The following is a 20,150-nucleotide window of genomic DNA, read 5'->3' on the forward strand; positions in this document are numbered from 1 at the left end:
TGTTGATTTCTCTATCAACAAATACAAAATGGCATCTTGCATCTCAGGTTTATATCCCTGAGAAGCATGCCTATTTTGCAAAGTATAAACATCATGGAGTACTTACTTACTCTAAACCAAGCTGTGCTAAAATCAGCCTTTAAAAAATACTGTTGTAACTGTAGATGCTGGCAAAATTACAGTTCTGTGAGCAAAACAGTGTGCTATAGAGACCTTGTAGAGGAAAATATTAAAATCCCAATTTTCTTGATCCATATTAAAAAACAATATCTAGCAATCTCATTATTTTTCACATGTAAGCAGAACTATTGAGTTTTGATGAAAAAATCAAATGCACTGTGCTTCTGGTCAGTGTGTTTTGATGAACTGCGTGTTCAATAAATTAAATGGAATCAACTGTTATTAGCCTCATAGGGATTTCATACAATAACCAGTGCTCTTATTCCACCCAAATTCTTCTTGTATAGAATTTTTGAGAAGGAAGAAAACAACTCAGACATATCACTGGAAATTCAATGGTCTGAAGTTACCAACATACGTTTTATTATATGGAATACTAATATGGTCCAATAAAAGTAGGGTTTCATTTATTATTCTTACATCCAATCTCTATTGGCACCTTTCTTATCTCAGACATTGGGACCTCTGCTGGTCTATTTGGAAGGGGGTTGTTTCACTGTATCTCAGTTAGAATCACCATATATACTATCCATTCAGCTGCCATTTAATAAGGCTTTGTTGAAACCTATAAATTTTTACCTTGGAAATACTTTTGACCAGGGCAGAGGTGGAGCTTATTAATTATCTGAAAGCAGAGACCATGGTTAGTTCATGGAGTCAACAGCAAAATCTTCTGCATAGGTAGGTTTCAGTACTCATTACCAAAAAACAACAACAACAACAAAAAACCCCAAAAAAACAAACAAAAAAAACCCATTGACGATGAGTCGATTCCAACTCATAGCAACCCAACAGGACAGAGTAGAACTGCCCCATAGGGTTTCCAAGGAGCAGACGGTGGATTCAAACTGCTGACCTTTTGGTTAGCCGCCAAAGCTTTTAATAATTAATGAGAAAGGGCTGATAAGACTTAAGAGACAGTTTCTTTAAGAATATTGTACTTTCTTCGGGAAAATAACTACTATTTGTCTTCGCCCTATACATCTGTCAGTCTGTTGAACTGTAATGGCTTGCATGCTGCTGTGATGCTGGAAGCTATGCCACAGGATATTTCAAATACCAGCAGGTCACCCATGGTGGACATTTCAAGAAATATCCTGCATTACAATGCTGTTGAGATAAGAAAATACCCATACACCTACATGGGAGACTAGTTAATACAATTATTTTTCAAATTTACCCACCAACCACTAAGGCCAAATATGAAGAAATTGAAGTTTTTTTACCAGCTTCTGCAGTCTGAAGTTGATCAAGCATGCAATCAAGATGCATTGATAATTGCTGGTATTGGAATGTGAAATTCGGAAACAAAGAAGGATTGGTAGTTGGAAAATATAGCCTTGGTGATGATAGCATGATAGAATTTTGCAAGACCAATAACTTCCCTATTGCAAATACCTGTTTACAACAACATAAACAGTGATTATACACATGGACTTCACCACATGGAATACTCAGGAATCAAATCGACTAATTCTATGGAAAGATATGATGTTAAAGCTCAATATCATCAGTCAGAACAAGGCCAGGGGCTGACTATGGAACAGACCATCAATTCTAAACGAGTTAAATTTGAAGTTGAAGAAAATTAGAAAAAGTCCATGAGAACCAAAATATGACCTTGAGTATATCCCACCTGATTTTAGAGATCATCTCAAGAATATATCCAACACTTTGAACACTAATGACCAAAGACCAGACAAGCTGTGGAATGACATCAAGGACATCAAACATGAAGAAAGCAAGAGGTTGTTAAAAAGACAGGAAAGAAAGAAAAGACCAAATGGATGTCAGAAGAGACTCTGAAACTTGCTCTTGAAGGTAGAGTAGCTGAAGCAAAAGCAAGAAATGATGAAGTAAAAGAGCTGAACAGAAGATTTCAAAGGGAAGCTCCAGAAGACAAAGTAAAGTATTATAATGAAATGTGCAAAGACCTGAAGTTAGAAACCAAAGGGAAGAACGTGCTCTGAACTTCTCAAGCTGAAAGAACTGAAGAAAAAATTCAAGTCTCGTGTTGCAATATTGAAAGATTCTGTGGGGAAAATATTAAACAACTCAAGAAGCATCAAAAGAATATACAAGGAATACACAGAGTTAGTGTACCAGAAAGAATTGGTAAACATTATAGCATTAGATGTTATAATATCTAGTGAAGTTATTTCCTCCTCATTGCCTTTAATTTTCAGCATATTTTTTGCCATTCTTATTTATTTATTGTCCATGTAAAATTTACATTGACTAGATTTTTATATTGTATATTTATACTGACTAGGTTTTAAAATTTCTCTTGACTAGGTAATATGACGAAGCCCTGGTGGATCAGCGGTTAAGAGCTACGGTTGCTAACCAAAAGATCGGCAATTGGAATGCACCAGTCACCCATTGCAAGCTCTGTTGGGGCAGTTCTGCTCTGTCCTAGAGGGTCGTGATGACTCGGAATCAACTCGACAGCAATGGGTTTGGTTTGGTTTCAGTATAGGTAGAATGACATAAAGGACATCATACATGAAGAAAGCAAAATGTAGTTAAAAAGACAAGAAAGAAAGAAAAGAGAAAAAGGGATGTCAGAAGAGTTTCTGAAACTTGCTCTTGAAGGTAGAGTAGCTAAAACAAAAGGAAGACATGATGAAGTAAAAGATGTGAACAGAAGATTTTGAAGGGCAGCTCAAAAACGCAGTGTGGGGTATTATAATGAAATGTGCATAGACCAAGAGTTAGAAAGCCAAAAGGGAAGAACTTGCTCGACATTTCTCAAGCTAATAGAAATGAAGAGAGAATTCAGTCCTCGAGTTGCAATACTGAAAGACTCTATGGGAAAAATATTAAACGACACAGAAAGCATCAAAAGAAGATGGAAGCAATACACAGAGTCACTGTACCAAAAAGAATAAGTCATCGTTCAACCATTTCAGGAGGCAGCATATGAATAAGAATTGATGATACTGAAGGAAGAGGTCCAAGCTGCACTGAAGGCATTGGCAAAAAACAAGACTCCAGGAACTGATGCAATACCAGCTGAGATGTTTCAACAAACGGATACAGAGCTTAACGTGCTCATTCACCCATACCAAGAAATTTGGAAGACAGCCACCTGGCTAATTGACTGGAAAAGATCCATATTTGAGCTCATTCCAAAGAAAGGTGGTCCAACAGAATGTGGAAAGTATTGAACAGTATCATTAATATCACACACAAGTAAAATTTTGCTGAAGATCATCCAAAAACACTTGCAGCAGTACATTGACAGGGAGTTGCCAGAAATTCAAGACGGATTTACCAGAGGACGTGCAACAACATATATCATTGCTGATGTAGGATGGCTTTTGACTGAAAGCAGATAATACCAGAAAGATGTTTGGCTGTGTTTTATTGACTATGAAAACATCTGTGCAGTTCATAACAAATTATGAATTACATTGCAAAGAATGGGAATTCCAGAATACTTAATTGTGCTCATGAGAAGTCTGTACATAGATCGAGTCAGTTGTTCGAACAGAACAAGGTTACTAAGGGGTTTAAAGTCAAGAATGTGTGTGTCAGGTTTGTATCCATTCACCATAGTTATTCAGTCTTTATGCTGAGCAAATAATCTGAGAAGATGAACTATATGAAGAAGAATGTTGTATTAGGATTGGAGAAAGACTCATCAACAATTTGAAATATTCAGATGACCCAACCTTGCTTACTGAAAGTGAAGAGGACTTGAAGTACTTACTGATGAAGATCAAAGACCACAGCCTTCAGTCTGGATTACACCTCAACATAAAAAAAACAAAAATCCTCACAATTGCACCAATAAGCAACATTATGATAAACAGAGAAAATATTGAAGTGGTCAAGGATTTCGTTTTACTTGGATTGACAATCAAGCCCATGGAAGCAGCAGTCAAGAAATCAAAGAACGCGTTGTCTTGGGTAAATCTGCATCGAAAGACATTTTAAAGTGTTAAAAAGCAAAGATGTCACTTTGAGGACTAAAGTGCCCCTGACCCAAGCCATGGTGTTTTCAATCACCTCATACTCATGTGAAAGCTGGACGATGAATAAGGAAGATGGAAGAAGAGTTGATGCCTTTAAGTTACTGTGTAGGTGACAAATATTGAATATACCATGAGCTGCAGAAAGAAGGAACAAATCTGTCTTGGTAGACGTACAGCTAGAATATTCCTTAGAAACAAGGATGGTGAGACTTCATCTCACATACTTCGGACATGTTATCAGGAGGGACCAGTCTCTGGAGAAGGACATCATGCTTGGTAGAGTAGAGGGTCAGTGAAAAAGAGGAAAACCCTCAACCAGATGGATTGACCTAGTGACTGCAACAATGGGCTCAAGCTTAACAGCAATCGTGAGGATGACACAGGACCAGACAGTGTTTCAACTTAGGGTCGCTATGAGTTGAAACTAACTCGATGTTCCAACTCCACGGCATCTAACAACAACCACACCAACATTTGTGTTCCACCTAAAAATATGTCTGTAGAGAAGTGTATCTTCTAATTAAGAAGAGCATGAATGGGCAGAGTAATGTGTGCACAGCTTGTTGTTTTTGTTAGTTATCTTTAAGTTGGCCCAAATTCATGGCAACCGTATGTACAATGGAACAAAATGTTGCCCAGTCCTGTACCATTTTCACAATTCTTGGTAAGCTTGAGTCTTTTGTTCTGGCCACTACGTATTTTGAGTGTCTTCCAACCTAGGTACTCATCTTCTAGCAGTATATCAGACAATATTCCATTGTGATCCATAAGGTTTTCATTGTTAATTTTCAGCTGTAGATCACCAGACCTTTCTTCCTATTCTATCTTAGTTTGGAAGCTCTGCTGAAACTTCCAGGTCCATTATGCATAACCCTGCTGGTATTTTAAATACTGGTGGCATAGTGTCCAGCATCACAGTAACATACAAGTCAATGCAATGCTACAAACTGACAGACAGGTGGTGGGTGTATAGTTAGAGCCAGGGAAAAAGGATGAGCAACTGACATTTGATGAGCGCTTCCTATGTGGGGGACCCTAGATGGTATGAAGATATGTACTCATGTCTTTAGTCCATGGGTTTTAATCCCTGTGTTTGGCCACTCTCACTCCTCAGCTTGAACACGTTCATTCGTTTAGCACACATTTATAAGCTCCTGCTACTTGTGTGACATTGTGCTTTCCGTGATCTGGCCCTGGATTGTTTACCCTCCTTCATTCTCTGTCATTTTTTGCCTTTCTCTACTTGAATAGCTTCAGTCAGTTTCTCAAATGCATCAAACTGATGCCCACATTAAAGATTTTGTGTATGCTCTCTGCTCTCCTTGGAACAAAAATACACTGCTTTTTACAGAGGTAGCTGCTTTCTCATCTTTAGATTTCAGTTAAAATGTAATTCATCAGACAGGTCATCCAGTGTAATTGTAAATAACCCCTAATTATTCTTTATCACTGTTCCTAATTTAACGACTTTATCAAAGTTATCCAACGAAAATGCTCATCTTCCTTATTTGTCAGTTTATTTTTGACTGGTATGCACTCACACCCCTGCTCACTGGAATGTAAGCACCACGAGGGCTGTTGCCGTTATGTGCCGTCCTGACACCTAGAGACCCTAGGTATAACAGAATAAAGTGTTGCTCAGTTCTGTGCAATCCTCACAATAGTAAGTATGTTGGAGCCCATTGTTGCAGCCACTGAGGGTCTTCCTCTTTTCTACTGACTCTCTGCTTTACCAAGCATGATGTCCTTCTCCAGGTATTGGTCCCGTCTAATAGCATATCCAAAATAAGTGAGACAAAGTCTCACCATCCTCACTTCTAGGGAGTATTCCAGCTGTATTTCTTCCAATGCAGATTTGTTCATTCTTCCGGAAGCCCACGGTATATTCAGTATTCTCCACCAACACTGTAATTCAAATGTGTCAATTCTTATTTGTTCTTCCTCTTCCATTGTCCAGCTTTCACATGCATATGAGGCAATTGGATTGAAAACACCATGGCTTGGGTCAGGTGCACCTAAATCATCAAAGTGACATCTTTGCTTTTTAACACTTGAAAGAGGTCTTTTGCAGCAGCTTTGCCCAATGAAATACGTTGTTTGATTTATTGACTTCTGTTTCCATGGGTGTTGATTATAGATCCAAGTAAAATGAAATCCTTGACAACGTCAGTCTTCTCTCCATTTATCATGATGTTGCTTATTAGTCTAGTTGTGAGGATTTTTGTTTTCTTTATGTTGCGGTGTAACTCAGCCCCTAGGGCAGGGCATATAAAAGACACGGTGACAATGTAATCCCAGGGACGAGCCCATCAAAGCAAAAGTCAATATATATTTTATTACTAAGTGACTGAGTAAATGAATGAATGCAGGATGGTTAAGATACAGTCCCTGTCACCATCTGATCTCCTAATATATTTTAAACTAAGTTACTAGAAAAAGAGAATGTCTTTATCAGGGTTCCCTAGAGAAACAATATTCCACTGCTATTCTTGGCCTCAAACATAGTAACAATTGTGAGGATGGTGCAGGACTAGGCAGTGTTTCTTTCTGTTGTACATATAGGGTAGCTATGATTTGGAATCTAGTTGATGGCACCTAACAACTAGAGAAACATAATACATATATATATGTAGTCCCAACTTATGATGCATTCAAGTTACGATGGACTGCACTTACCATTGCCCATTTTTTTGGTACATCTTATTGTTAGTTATACGAACTACATACAGTGTTGCAGCACATAATTTGCTGATTTATCATTTTCATGTCAACCCCAAGAGACAAATAAAGATCATATTTATAAACATACTGAATATAAAAGACAATAACACTGAAGACTAAAAGAAAAAAAAAAAGAGGTATTCAACATAAGTTAGAAATGACTTATGAAGGAGTCATCAGAATAGAACCCAGTCGCAAGATGTAAGTCAGGGACTACCTGTATATGTGCCTGTGTGTTTGTGTGTGTATATATTTATGTGTGTGTGTGTCTGCATGTGTGTAAAGAGAGAGACTGAGATTTTAAGGAATTGGCTCATGGGATTTTGAGGGCTGACAAATCCAAAATCTGTAGATCAGGTGACAGGCTGTATATTCATGCAGTCCTAGGTTCCAAAATCTGTAGACCAGGCCATAAGAAGAGTGAAGAGTGAAGGAGTTCTGGAAAGATATCTATTTATAGTCTGGAGGCAGAATACATCCTAGGGAAAACTTCCTTTTGGCTCTTAAATCCTTCAACTGATTGGATCTGTCCACCCACTTTACTTAAATGTCCAACTGATTTCATCACATGTGACTACTACATAACAGAGTCTAGAGTATGGTTCAGCTAGACATCTGGACACCATAACCTAGCCAAGCTGATGCATAAAATTAACCACCACAGAGACAAACAATGTCCTGAAGGGTATAAACAAGGGATACACAGGAGCCCAGGGGAGGGGCCCAGAACTCAGAGCTGGCAAGTCAGGGAACTAGGCTGACCTCACAGTGCTGAGTCTGACCTCAATTTTCAAGGAGTACAGAACTAATGAATAATGATAAAACTCACAGTTGAATGTTGAAAATAAGAACAGGAGAAATTATTAAAATTTCTTCGTTAATTTTTTTTAAACTATGTTGAACCTAAACTAGGTCCTTTTGTATCTTCTCTGTTTAACTTTCTTTCTATTCTTCACTCCTGAGATTTTAATATTTTTCCCCTATATCCTTGTTCTAAAACTTGCCTCAAAGATTATTTGGAAAAAGTTAATTTAATATAGCACAATAAAAGGAAGATTTTATTTATTATTCTCTCATCCAACCTTTACTGGAACCTTTCTTATGTTAGACATTGGGCTCTGTTCTAGGCTATTTGTGAAATCCAAAAAACAGACAAACCAACCAACCCACTGCTGTCAAGTTGATTCCAACTCAGAGTGATCCTGCAAGACAGAGTAAAGCTGAATGCCCCATAGGTTTTCTGAGGCTATATATCTTTATGGAAGCTGACTGCCACAACTTTCTCCCAAAGACTGTTTGGAAGGAGTCCCCAAAAGGCTGGAGATTCAAATCCACCCAGAGGCACCTTGGAAGAAAAGTCTAGTGATCTGCTTCTGATAAAGGTCACAGCCTTGAAACTCCTATGGAGCACAAATCTACTCTGCACGCAAGGGGTTGCCATGAGTTGGAATCGACTCAAGGGCAACTGGTTTATTTTTTTGTTTCATTACATCTCAGTTTATAAATAACTAAATAATAATAACTAAATTTATAAGTGTTGTTATGTGCCATCCAGTCCGTTCTGACTCACAGCAACACCATAGGACAGAGGAGAACTGCCCCATAGGGTTTTCTAGGCTGTAGTCTTTACGGGAGGAAATTTCTAGGTCTTTTCTCCGTGGAGTGGCTGATGGGTTTGAACAGTCAACTTTTCCATTAGTAGCTGAGCCTTTAACCATTGTGTCACCAAGGCTACTTAAATTTACAAGTAATTATATAATAATAAAGTTTTCCTGGCCCTAAACATTAGTAGTGAGCAACTTACATCTTTTGTTTTGTTGTGGCATTCTTAGTCAAAGAGGAAGAATATTCATAGATTGCTGCTTCTTTGTCTTCAGTTCTCTTCCTGCCTCTGGCAACATTGAACTTCTGTCTCTACACATGCTACAATGCGAATTTATTTTAATCGTGAGAGACTGAGGTTGTGACGAATTCACTCCTTTGTAGTGCACCTACTGCTTTATGGCTGCTTAGCAATTAGCGTTAGTATTGTTTGGCTTATAAATCTAAATCATTATCCACTAATACCCAGAGCTTTATCAGACAGTGCCAGATTTCCCTAGTGAGAGCTGGGAAGTCAGTTTTCCAGTGGTATAATCAGAATGTAAAAGAGCAATATTCTTCTGTGTGTGCTTCAAAAATGTCATTATACTGAAAAATTCCAAGTAAAAGTTACTTTTTCAGAGGAAGCTAAGAATTACAACATCAAGTCAGATCTTCATTTTGACTGGGTCTATGATAACAGCTGAACTTTCTGCTTTCATTTCTTCAGTAGATTTTTATTTTTTAGGAGTTCAGCTTCTTGAGATATGTAATTCCACAATGGGTGGATGGAATACAGGTTTTGAAGCAGAAGAAATAAATTACCAGGTCACCTTGCACAGGTGACATAATCATGTTAATCCTCATTTCCAATCTAGAAAAAAATTTAAAAAGGTACTAATAATACCTTCTTCAAGGAGTGAAGCATTATATGTGACAACACATAGTAAATACTCAAAAAACTTTCCTATGAATACTAATAATGTCCAAAGAGAAAATTGCATAGACTCTTCTACTTAATTGGATATTATTTGATGTGAGAGATTTTACCCTGCGTTTCAAATATGGGTTTACGCTTTTGTGGCTATGTACTATGAAGAAGACATGACTTACGTATTTCTTAGTTATCTGAAAATAAAGTGAAGTAGCTGAAATCGAGCTGTTTGTTAATGCAATGTGTGGCATGGATTTGTTTATTTAAACTCCAACAAAATTGTCATTGAATTCTGAGTGTGAAACATGCACAAATCTAGGCATTAAAGATAGGACAACGAATGATACTGGGGAACTCATGCCTTCATCACGTTACATATTGGTAAACGACAGACAGACAGAAGACAAAATGGGAAAATTCCAGATAGTAATGCCATGGAGGAAAGACGGCAGGATGATACAGAGTGCCTAAGGGTGGAATACTAAAAAAGAATGTGCTAGAAGTCTTGTTTGATCCTTTACATCTGCCCCTACCTCTCCTAACCCTACTCTTTGCTCTAGGAGGAATCAGACTCAGGGCGATAATACTGATTGGCACCCTCTGTCTTCTGGACCACTTGGCCAATGGTAAGCCTCTGACAGAGACTGGAAGAGTGAGGAAAGTCAAGTCAGTGTATTTATGCCCTCTGCTTCCTCCCTGCAAGTTTAGCTCCCACCTTTCTCTAATGGTCTCTGTTCCAAGGATGCTACACGACTCTCATTCTGGGATGTAGGAGCTGTGTCTCTGCTTGTCTCTTCAAGCCTAAGTGTGCTAACAGCTCTACCACTATTAGCTTCAGGTTCTTGCACTATCCCTTGGGTTGCTCTACCCCACATACTTTTCTAAATTACAAGTTGCCCTCCAGTAAATTCCAACTCATGGCAACTCCATGTGTCTCAGAGTAGAAATGTACTCCATAGGGTTTTCAGTCGCTCGTTTTTTGGAAGCAGATCTCCAAGCCTTAATTCCAAGGACACTCTGGGTCAACTGGAACCAACAACCTTTCAGTGGCCACCAAGCATTAGCAGTTCCTGCCACCTAGGTACTAGAGTCTCTTTGTAAATAAATCGTCTTCAACTTATTCTGTGTGTCATCTGTTTCCTGATGGAAACCTAACTGATACACAGGCCATTATAGAAGACCTCATGAGGTGAAGACCTTAATGTGAAGCCCTCATACTGAGAAGCAGCCAGCTACGTGGAAGCATGTGAAAGAATTTTCTAAGAAAAAAAAAAAGAGCAAGGGAAAATATGCTGGATGTAGAATCAAATGTGGCGTTTGAAGAGTAGGAAGGTTAACGTAACTGGTGTGATAAATGACAAAGGGAACATGGGAGATGTCGGAAAGGTAGGCAACCTGTTGCTGTCGAGTAGATTGCAACTCATAACTGCTCTATAGGACAGAATAGAACAGCTCCATAGGGTTTCCAAGGCTGTAATCTTTACGGAAGCAGACTAGCACATCTTTCTCCTATGAAGCTGCTGGTAAGTTCCAACTTTTGGTTAGCAGCCGAGAGCTTAACCACTGTCCATCAGGGCTCCTTGGAAAGGTAGACAGGGACATATATATAGGCCACAGTAAGCAGTATTAAAACTTTTGAATTGTTCTAAACAGAGGAGCAGAGAAATGTGAAGGTTTATTTTTAGAGTAGAAGAGCTCTATGAAATCTCCACTTCACCCATTCTGCAGATTACTTTTAGCTTTATTTCACCAGTAGCTTCTCTTTGTGACCCTCACATGTCTTTGATCCCAGCACTTGATTTCAGTGCTTACCCAAGGTCAGCTGTTTTTATCCCCAACCTGTTTACTCCAGTTTTACTTGTTTTTGTAATTAATGATTAAATTCAGCTTATATAAATGAATGGAATAGGAATATGAATAACTATTTGCATAAAGCATATTAATAGAGTTCCAAGTCCATATGGAGACACCATGTGGGAAAATCAAATTGGGATTTCTTACTAAGGGATAAAAGAAGAAAGTGAGTACAGTCAGAAAAACAGAGGAAGAAAGGCTATATAAACAGGTGACAGATGCAAGTTCTAACTTCTGTTGTTGTATTGTTGTTAGGTGCAGTCAGATTTGTTCCAACTCATAGTGACCCTATGTAAAACAGAACGAAACACCACCCAGTCCTGCACCATTGTCACAACTATTACTATGCTTGAGCCTATTGTTGCTGTCACTGTGTCAATCTATCTTGTTGAGGGTTTTCCTCTTTTACCCTGACCCTCTGCTTTACCAAGCATTATGTCATTGTCCAGGGACTGATCCCTCCTAAAAACATGTCCAAAGTATGTAAGTCGAAGTCTTACCACCCTTGCTTCTAAGGAGCATTCTAGCTGTATTTTTTCCAATATAAATTTGTTTGTTCTTCTAGCAGGCCGTGGTATATACAATATTCTTCATAAACACCATCATTCACTGTCCAGCTTTCACATGCATACAAGGCGTTTTAAAATACCATGACTTGGGTCAGGCCCACCTTAGTCCTCAAAGTGACATTTTTGTTTTTTTTAATATTTGGATGAGAACTTTTGCAGCAGATTTGCCCAAATGCAATAAGCTGTTTGATTTCTTGACTTCTGCTTCCATAGGTGTTGACTGTGAATCCAAGTAAAATGAAATCCTTGACAACTTCAAGTTTTTCTCCATTTATCATGATATTGTTTATTGGTCCAATTGTATTTTTGTTTTCCTTATGTTAAGGTGTAATCTATACTGAAGGCTGTGATCTTTGATCTTCATTATTAAATGATTCAAGTCCCCTTCGCTTTCAGCAGGACAGTTGTATCATCTGCATAATGCAGGTTGTTAATGAGTCTTCCTCCAATCCTGATGCCACATTCTTCTTCATATAGTCCAGCTTCTCAAATTATTTGTTCAGCATACAGATTGAATAAGTAGGGTGAAAGGGTAAAACCATGACATATGCGTTTCCTGACTTTAAACCATGCAGTATCCCCTTGTTCACTTTGAATGACTGCCTCTTGGTCTATGTACAGTTTCCTCATGAGCACAATTAAGTGCTCTGGAATTCTCATTCTTCATAATGTTATCCATAATTTGTTATGTTCCACACGGTCAAATGCTTTTGCATAGTCAATAAAACACAGATAAATATCTTTTAATATTCTCTGCTTTCAGCCAGGATCCATCTGACGTGAGCAATGATATCCCTTGTTGCATGCCGTCTTTTGACGCCAGCTTGAATTTCTGGCAGATCCCTGTCAGTGACTGCTGCAACTGCTTTTGAATGATCTTTAGCAAAATTTTACTTGTGTGTGATATTAATGATATTTGGTAATTCCTGCATTCTGTTGGATCACCTTTCGTGGGAATGGCCATAAATATGGATCTCTTCCAGTCAGTTGGCCAGGTAGCTGTCTTCCAAATGTCTTGGCATAGACAAGTGAGCACCTCCAGTGCTCCATTCATTTGTTGAAACGTCTCAGTTTGTATTCTGTCAATTTCTGGAACCTTGTTTTTTGCCGGTGCCTTCAGTGCAGCTTGGGGTTTTTCCTTCAGTAACATCGGTTTTTGATCATATGCTACATCCTGAAATGGTTGAACTTAGACAGATTCTTTTTGGTACAGTGACTCTGTGTATTCCTTCCATCTTCTTTTGATGCTTCCTGCTTTGTTCAATAATTAGCCCATAGAATCCTTCAATATTGCGTCTTGAGGCTTGAGTTTTTTTCTTCAGTTCTTTCACAGAATTTGAGAAATGCTGAGCACATTCTTCCCTTTTGGTTTTCTAACTCGAGGTCTTTGCACATTTTGTTATAATATTTTACTTTGTCTTCTAGAAATGCCTTTTGAAATCTTTTGTTCAGCTCTTTTACTTCATCATTTCTTCCTTTCACTTTAGCTACTCAATGTTCAAGAGCAAGTTTCAGAGCCTCTTCTGACATCCATTTTGGTCTTTTCTTTCTTTCCTGTCTTTTTAATGACCTTTTGATTTCTTCATAGATGATGTCCTTGATGTCATTCCACAATATTTCTGGTTTGGTCATTAGTGTTCAATGCATCGAATCTATTCTTGAGATGGTCTCTATAAATTCAGGTGGAGTATATTCAGGATCATATTTTGGCTGTCCTGGATTTGCTCTAATTTTTTTCTTTTTCAACTTGAACTTGCTTATGAGCAAGTTATGTGGTCTGTTCTGCAGTCTGCCCTGACCTTGTTCTGATTCATGATATTGTTCTTCTCCATTGTCTCTTTCCACAGATGTAGTCAATTTGAGTCCTGTGTATTCCATCTGGTGAGACCCATGTGTGTAGTTGCAGTTTAAGTTGTTGAAAAAAGGTATTTGCAATGACTAAGTTGTTGGTCTTGAAAAATTCTATCATGCAATCTCTGGCATTGTTCCTATCACCAAGGCCGTATTTCCAACTACTGATCCTTCTTCCTGGTTTCCAACTTTCAAGTTCCAATCACCAGCAATTATCTATGCATCTTGATTGCAGGTTTGATCAATTTCAGATTGCACAAGTTGTTACAAAATCTTCAATTTCTTCCTCTTTGACTTTAGTGATTGGTGCATAACGTTGAATAATAGTCATATTAAGTGTTCTTCCTAGAAGATGTATTGATATTATCCTATCACTGACAGTGTTGTACTTCAAGATAAATCTTGAAATGTTCTTTTTGACAATGAATGTGACACTATTCCTCTTCAATTTGCCCTTCCTGGTATAATAGGCCATATGATTATCTGATTCAAAAGGTCTAATACCAGTCCCTTTCAGCTCACTAATGCCTGTGATATCAGTCCTTATGCATTCCATTTCATTTTTAAGGACTTCCAATTTTCCTAGTGTCATAGTTCGTATATTCCATGTTCTGATTATTAATAGATGTTTGCAGCTGTTTCTTCTCATTTTGAGTCTTGCCACATCAACAAATAAAGGTTCTGAAAGCTTGACTCAATTCATGTTATTAAGGTTGACTTCTTTTGAGGCTGCAGTATTCCCCAGTAGTATTTTGAGTGTCTTTTAACTTTATGGGCTCATCTTCCAGCACTGTGTCACACAATGTTCCACTGCTATTCATAAAGTTTCCACTGGCCATTCTTTTCAGAAGTACACTGCTAGGTCCTTCTTCTTAATCTGTCTTAGTCTGGAAGCTCCTCCAAATCCTGACTACCATGGGTGACCTTGCTGGTAATTGAAATTCCAGTGATACAACTTCCAGCATCATAACAACAAGCAAGCCACCATAATACAATAAATTGACTTACAAACTGACAGACTGTCTGGCTTCTAGACCTCAAAAGTCTCAATAGGGGAAATACAGTTGTTGATTATAACATTAGGATAAATGAGCCAGTATTTGGAAAAAAAAAAAATGGACTTATCTGAGTTCCAGTCTAATAAACATAAGCTTTCTACAATTGTCTTGTAATAGGGTCTAGATGTGCATCCAAGATCCTTTCATCTTGGCCAAGCACATCTCATGGTTCTCTGGGTCAATGTCTCCAGAGCTTAATGTTAATTTCCCCAACATTTCTGGAAATCAAGCTAACAAGCTCTTAATCACTGCATTTGTTTTACAATTTCACAAAATTAATCAAGCAGCCAGCTACACAATGAACTGTAAAACGAACAACTATAACAACAAACCCCTGATGGTCATCATTTCTTTGGAAACTAACTTCAGTATTTTAGAAAGACATATGAAAGGTGAATTGCTTAAAAGTATAAATGGAAAATTATACATGAATGAGAAAACTCTAAAATGCAGAAAAATATTCTTATAGAGTCTATGTAGTTTCTGTACACATATTATACAGAAATTTTTCAAAGTGTCTAAATTTTGTTCCATTTTAAAGAAGCCTAGATGGAAAAGATAGACGATTCATTGTGAGTGTGACTTATACTGGAACCAGGAATCATAACACCAGCGGGAAACTGGAATCCAAGAAAAAATCATAGGTCTATAAATACGACTGGTGAACGTATGTACGTTTATAAGCATTAAGTTAAAATAAAAAGTGTGTGTAAGATATGTATTTTTTTATGGTTTTCCACATTAATAAACATTTTTGATGAATCGATCAAATATGGTTATTATCATATTACAGAACAAGACTCCACAACTGAAGGCCTGTCGTCTGGCAGGTGCTAACAAAACTGTGAGGTATGAACACTTTAGCTTTCTTCATATTGAAATATACTGCACCTTTCATCCATGCATTTTTCTCCCCAAACCTGCCACTCCAGCCTGCCTCAAGAAAGACTGCTCTGCCTGTGTATTGCTGCAGCTCAGCACCTGGTACACTGTTTGGTGCCAAGTAAGTCCTAACCAAGTAGTTGTTATTTTAAATTGATATAGGTATTGGCCATCCGAAGTTTTAAATCAAGATTTTCCTACATGTTATTAGATATTTTTTTACAGAAGGCTAATCTATTTTTTTTTCTTTTCTTTTTCCAATCAATTTAGAAATGATTAAAATCATTCAGAACCAAGGCAAGTGAGCATAAACAATGAACTAGATAGGAAATCCCAGTTTGAATCAAAAAACATGATGAACCCAAAAATAGTGAGGAAATGTTTCCTATTCTGCAACATATTGAGTCTGGATGCCACTGTGACTTAAAGGAATTAAAATTTAAAGAGTGAATGTAAATATATATTTGTATTTACTCATTTTATTCTAAGTTCCTAAAGAGTAAGGGCTTCATCTATTTATTTTTAAAATAATTACAAGCTTGTCTAGGACTTGCTGCTTGCCAGGCATAGTGAAAGTAAATGCCACATGTAATTATATTCTATCATCCTACTAACCCTGAAGGGTAGCATGAAGTTCTGGAAGAGCATGGGATACAGAGTCAGGTAAGCTGAGTATCAATTTCACCTGCCAATCATACAATGTAAAGGGTAATACCACATACCAGATACTGCTGTAAGCACTTTATTTGTATTTCTATTTCATTTTTCACAAACCCATGAGGTAGAAACCTTGCTTACACCCATTTTTCATGAGAAGAAACTGAGACATAATGAGCCCTGGTGGCGTAACAGTTATGCATCTGGCTGCTAACCAAAAGTTTGGAGTTAAAACTCACACAGCCCCTCCACTGGAGAAAGTTCTAGCGATATTTTCCCTTAAGATTACAGCCATAGGAGGCAGGGCCAAGATGGCGCAGTAGTCAGATGCTTCCAGTGGACCCCCTTACAAGAAAGACCCTAAAAAACAAGTGATTTGATTATATATGGCAATCTGGGAGCCCTGAACATCAAAGGCAGAGTTGAGGAACCAGACTGAGTGGCAGGTGGAGGGAGAGACAGTTCAGAAGCAGTGAGGAGTTGCTAGACCCGACCCAGCGAGAGCCTGAGCCCTTCAGACCTGGTCAGCTCGGGGGTGAGTGGTGAGGCAGGCAAGCAGCCATGCTCTGGAAACAGGTTTTCTGCACCAGGAGAGACCCAGAACCAGAGAGTCTACACAGCCACCCAGAACCAGCCAGAAGCAGCCCTCGTTGGCAAAAGATAAGTAGTTGCCTAGAGCTTACCACACGGATCAAAAACAACCACCTTAGGGAAAAACCTCTCTCCCATTTACCTCCCCACTCCCTGCTCTGCACTGGATCCTGGACAGGCTTCAACAGTTGTTGAGTCCCCTGGGCCAGAAGTAAGATCTGTCACTCCCGGAGCCTTTCTCCCTACCTCGGAGAGTGAACAAATTAACAAACTGGAAAAAATAAACTGCCAGCTCCCCTAAGGCGGGAACCCAGGGTAGGCACAGCTCCTTTGCCTAGGCACAGTCATAAGGGATCCACAGACATTGAGTGGCTTTCCCCCTACATAGACTTGTGTGGGCCCATCTCAACAGCATAGACCTTCAACACAGTACAACAGGGTATATACCTGAAGTCTAACTTCAACTGTTTCAGCTGTGAAGTGGAAGGTTCTTGACATTTGACATTGCTCTGCCCATTAAGGAGGGTCTTCACCTACCCACATCAGGGGCCTCAGGACTGGTGGTCCCAACCATGCCAACTAGCCACCTGCAACAGGGGCTCATGAATAAGAGGTACCCACCAGTCCTTACAGCCAACATCATTAGGTACTCACAGTCCAGCAGCAAAATCCATCCACCTACGCTCTCTAGGGAACAGGGACACGCCTTCCTCCTGGAAACTCAGTGGCGGCCATCACCCCCCTGCCTTGCTCAGAGTGTGTCTCCCTGTTGCAGCTAGATGCCTGTGCCTACACCAATCACCCATGCTTGTATAGGACTGTAATTGAGAGCCTACACCACACATTTGGTGGCTATCTACCTGGGCAAGTGAGCTGATTCCATACAGGAGGAGTGGGAGGACTCCTGAGCTCACATACCAACTAACAGATCTAATCACATGGTGACGACATTAGAGATTCAAACACGCCAATAATCAAACTAGCTCATACGATCAGACTATTTGGACATATCAAAACAAAATAAGAAGCTAGGACATGGTAAGCAAATATAAAATAAACAAATATAATAACAACTTGTTGATGGCTTGGAGACAACAGTTGGTATCAAATCACATAAAGAGGGAATCCATGATGGCTTCAGCAAGCTCCAAAAATAAAGAATCTAGAAATTTTCCAGAGGAGGAAAATTTCTTGGAATTACCAGAGGCAGAATACAAAAGATTAATATACAGAACTCTTGAAGAAATTAGGAAGGAAATTAATCAAAATGCAGAACACGCAACAGAGGAAATTACAAAGATTAGAGAAGAGCGTAATGACAAATTTAACAGACTGCAAGAATCCATAGAGAGACAGCAATCAGAAATCCAGAAGATTAACAATAAAATTTAAGAATTAGACAATTCAATAGAAAGTCATAGAAGCAGAATTGAGTCAATGGAAGTCAAAATTAGTGAGACTGAAGATAAGCACTTGACACCAACTTATTTGAGGAAAAATCAGACAAAAGGATTTAAAAAAATGAAGATATCCTAAGAATTTTGTGGAACTCTATCCAGAGGAATAACCAACGAGTGATCGGAGTACCAGAACAGGGGGAGACAACAGAAAATACAGACAGAATTGTTGAAGACTTGTTGGCAGAAAACTTCCCTGATATTGTGAAGGGTGATAAGATATCTATCCAAGAGGCTCATCGAATCCTACATAAGGTAGATCCCAAAAGAAAGTCACCAAGACATATTATAATCAAACTAGCTAAAACAAAAGACAAAGAGAGAATTTTAAGAATGGCTAGGGATAAAAGAAAAGTCATTTACAAAGGAGAGTCAATAAGAATAAGCTCGAACTACTCAGCAGAAACCATGCAAGCAAGAAGGCAATGTGAAGACATATATAAAGCCTTGAAGGAAAAAAACTGGCAGCCAAGACTTATGTATCCCGCAAAACTGTCTCTCAAATATGATGGCAAAATTAGGGCATTTCCAGATAAACAGAAGTTTAGGGGATTTGCAAAAACCAAACCAAAATTACAAGAAATACTGAAGAGAGTCCTCTGGTTAGAAAATCAGTAACATCAGATAACAACCCAAGACTAGAACACAGGACAGAGCAACTCGATATCAACCCAGATATCAACCAGATATTAATCCAGGGAAGTCACAAAAGTAAATCAAAGTTAAAATACTAAAAATAAGGAAACAGAGGTGTCAATATGTAAAAGATGACAACATTAAAACAAAAAAGAGGGACATAAAAAATGTAGACATAGATTTTTCATATGGAGAGGAAGTCAAGGCAATATAAAGAAATAAAAAAACTGGCATAAACTTAGAAAAATAATGGTAAATATTAAGGTAACCACAAAGGAAACTAACAATCCTACAAGTCAAAAAAAAAAAAAAAAAAAACCTAGAAAAATATAGAGACTCAGCAAACACCAAATCGGCAACAATGAAAAAGATGAGAAGAATATACATAAAGAAAAATGACTCAGCACAGAAAATTAAGTGGAACAAAGAAACTGTGAACAACACACAACAAATGACATCACTAAAATCATACCTATCAATAATTAAGCAGAATGTACATGCACTAAATGCAGTAATAAAGAGACAGAAAGTGGCAGATTGGATGAAAAAAAAAAAAAATCCGTCTATATGCCACCTACAAGAGACACACATTGGACTTAAAAACACTAAACTAAAATTCAAAGGATGGAAAAAATATACCAAGCTAACAACACTCAAAAAAGAGCAGGAATGGCAATATTAATCTCTGACAAAATAGACTTCAAAGTAAAATCCTACACAAAGGATAAGGGAGGACACAATATAATGATTAATGGGGCAATAGACCAGCAGGACATAACTATAATAAATATTTACCCACCCAAAGACAGGGCTCCAAAATACATAAAATAAACTCTAACAGCACTGAAAAGAGGATAGACAGCTACACAATAGTAGTAGGAGACTTCAACACATGACTTTAGATGAAGGACAGAACATTCAGAAAGAAGCTCAACAGAGACACGGAAGAGCTAAATGCTACAATCAACCAACTTAATCTCATAGACATATACCGAATACTCCACCAAATAGCAGCCAAGTATACTTTCTTTTCCAATGCCCATGGAACATTATCCAGAATAAACCACATATTAGGCCATAAAGCAAACCTTAACAAAATCCAAAGCATCAAAATATTACAAAGCATCTTTTCTGACCATAAAGCCATAAAAGTAGAAATCAACAACAGAAAAGGCAAAGAAAAAAAATCAAACACATGG

Source organism: Trichechus manatus, unplaced genomic scaffold (genome assembly GCF_000243295.1).
Source record: "Trichechus manatus latirostris isolate Lorelei unplaced genomic scaffold, TriManLat1.0 scaffold00218, whole genome shotgun sequence".
NCBI classification, from domain to species: domain Eukaryota; kingdom Metazoa; phylum Chordata; class Mammalia; order Sirenia; family Trichechidae; genus Trichechus; species Trichechus manatus.